The sequence below is a fragment of the Orbicella faveolata genome, unplaced genomic scaffold (genome assembly GCF_042242905.1).
Source record: "Orbicella faveolata isolate gen_17 unplaced genomic scaffold, um_ofav_v1 contig_1, whole genome shotgun sequence".
NCBI classification, from domain to species: domain Eukaryota; kingdom Metazoa; phylum Cnidaria; class Anthozoa; order Scleractinia; family Merulinidae; genus Orbicella; species Orbicella faveolata.
The window spans coordinates 3,652,673-3,655,367 of record NW_028301536.1 but is presented as its reverse complement, the minus strand read 5'-3'; the positions used below and the strand labels follow the sequence as shown (position 1 = coordinate 3,655,367).

The window sequence follows — 2,695 nt, the reverse complement described above, 5'->3', positions numbered from 1 at the left end:
TCATTTGGTGTTAGGTCTTTTATATCACATCTTTTTCACGCGAAATTAATCTTTTATCGATTTTAAGTTTTTTGGTTGTTGTTTCTATGGAAATATCAAATATCAAAACTTCAGTCTATTTTCAACCACTGCCGGGTGTAAGGTTAATATCAATTGGGTGAAAGCAAGTGTGGTAAAAAGCTCAATAAAAATGTTTGGTATGGTCCAAAATAACTGTATCTGGGCATTCCACTCTGATGACAGTTTCTGTGCTCCTCTACCCAAAGTAGAACTCCACTGTGCTAATGATGCTCTCAATTAAATGTCATGTCTGGTAACTGTAGTTATATTGTTCCAGCTACACCCCGGAAGAAGGGAAACACTCAAGCTACAGTGAAGAAACAGGAAAAAGGGGACCGTGATTGATTGCTACAAACCTCTTAGAGGCTAATAATATTTGCCGCATTGTGCAAAACTGAACTCAACAGGAGTTAGATACAATGTACCAGTGATGGTAACAGGAGAAAACACTTTGATCATGAAAATTCTAAAACATTTCCACTGTTCTCCTGATGCCATACGTGTACATGTACATCAAGAGTTTGTGTGTCTAGTAATGGTGATGTTTGTTCATGTGTTGTACTGACTCCAGTAGTTTCTCACGAGATAGGTAACAAGAAACCACCAGCCAAGGCAGCAAGACCAGAGAAAAAGGCAGAAGGTGATTGGTATTTATGACTTCTTAATGTGGTACAGTTTTAAAGTTAAACCCACTGCCCCTGCTGTGGGCCAAATTCGAACTCAATAGCAATTACCGTCTCGAGACAAACAAGAACCCCCATGACACCTTGAACATTTAAACATGCAGATTAAAGCTCTCTTAACGTCTTGGAAGAGCACAGGCAGATAGAGACCAAGGTAGCACCTTAAGGTTATCCTAGAAAATTCGGTAACCCATCGATCATCATCATCAAAAACTATTTGGGTGTCACGTGACTGTCCGTATGTACGTCCGTACATCCGTGCGTCCGCACGCCAAGCCCCATACCTTGAAAAATAAGAGGGTAGCACCATTACCATAGGTACATCTTTGATATTGGACATCCATGCTATGATTAATTGACAGCTGTCAAACCAAGGTATCCGCTCACCAGTATCATGTGATCATATCGTGGGCTCAGGTTAAGAGTTCGCATGTCTTTTTGAAGTTGACCGCCGAAGAGGTACTGTGTTTTATTGGAGCTCAAGTTGAGTTTTCTAAAATGATTTGTGTGTACTGGCAAACTCTTTTTTCAGTTTTGCTCAAAGAAGGTGTGCCTAAGGATGAAGAATTAGAAGGACTGGGTAGGAGTATCGGCGACAAGCGGACCCAACTTGGTCGTCGATTAAAAATCGGGGAGCTATTTCTTCAAGCCCTATGTAGAAATTTTGATTCGGACCATGAAAGGGTGTTTCGGATGCTGTTATATTGGAAACAACAGCGCGGTTCTGCCGCAACATATACGTCTTTATCTGATGCTTTAAAGCACAAGTTGGTGAAACGAAAAGACTTGGCGGAGAAGTATTGCCACAAGTAATATTAAGCGTGCCAGTAAATCTGGCGAAATAACCGTTATTTTATTATTTGTATAGAAAACTTGGTGTATGGGAAGCATGCTTCTTTGTGTCAGTAGTGAAAATATTTGCGTAAGACGTGATAAAATACATATCAGACGTTATAGTTGTGATGTTAAATGTATGTATGATAAAATTCATCTCAGATGTTTTAGTTGTGATGTAAAATGTCATGGTCATGGGTCATGGGCCCGATTCCTATCGAGTACTCAGATTTTTTCTTTGTCCCACGCTCGTGTCATGTTGATCAGATCACTTTTCACATTTCATTACCGAGCTTAAAATTCACCATGTTTATTCACTTATCACGCTCACGATGACTTCGACAGTGCTGACCCTAGTAGTGTGCAGGACGCATGTCACATATGGACTCAGTTAAATGAATTTGCTCCCCATGAGTTCTCGTAGCTCAGTGGATAGAGCGCCCGCCCGGTGTTCAGGAGGTCATGGGTTCGATTCCTGCCGGGAACTCAGATTTTTTCTTTGTCCCACGCTCCTGTGATGTTTATCAGTTCACTTTTCACATTTCATTACTAAGCTTAAAATTCACCATCTCTATTCACTTATGAACTATACCTTATCAATCAACGTACTGGCTGAAATGTCCATCGCACTCAGTCTAAATCCCGAGGGAGACCGCCTCTTGTCCGCCTGAGAGTGCTAGACTTCCTGCAGTCTGCTGTTCTCTCGAACTCACCAACGCAATACAGGACTGGGAACGCCCAAACCCCTTCTCGTCCATAGCACCATTTTGCGTTCTCGGAGTCGCGGAAGTAAATGCTCGGCGGACCGCTAACTTTCTAGAGCGCAGCTGACTTTTCAGGTTGACATCGTTTTCGTTGGTAACACGTGGCGAGAATGTACAAGGGTGCGGTCGCCCTTTCAAGAACTGTATTTAGCAATGCATTGCCTGGCGTATTCATCTAGACCCACTTTGAACTGAGCGTATTATACGTCTTCCTCGGTGAATGCATCAGTAACACATTTTAAAAGCAGTAACCACGGTGTAGTTAGATTTATGTATAGTTTTAAATAATATCTTAAAATTATATGTGTAGCATCTCGTACTCAGTGTAAACCGCCAGAAGTAGTACAAAATAAA

General features: G+C 41.5%; 1 long non-coding RNA gene across 1 annotated transcript; it reads left to right on the top strand.

Annotated features, from left to right (window-relative positions):
* The first annotated feature begins 619 nt into the window (after window positions 1-619).
* LOC149117749 (uncharacterized) lies at window positions 620-1,699 on the top strand. The gene is made up of 2 exons (XR_016205332.1): window positions 620-700; window positions 1,276-1,699. It is a non-coding gene; the product is annotated as an uncharacterized LOC149117749 (long non-coding RNA).
* Window positions 1,700-2,695: the final 996 nt, after the last annotated feature.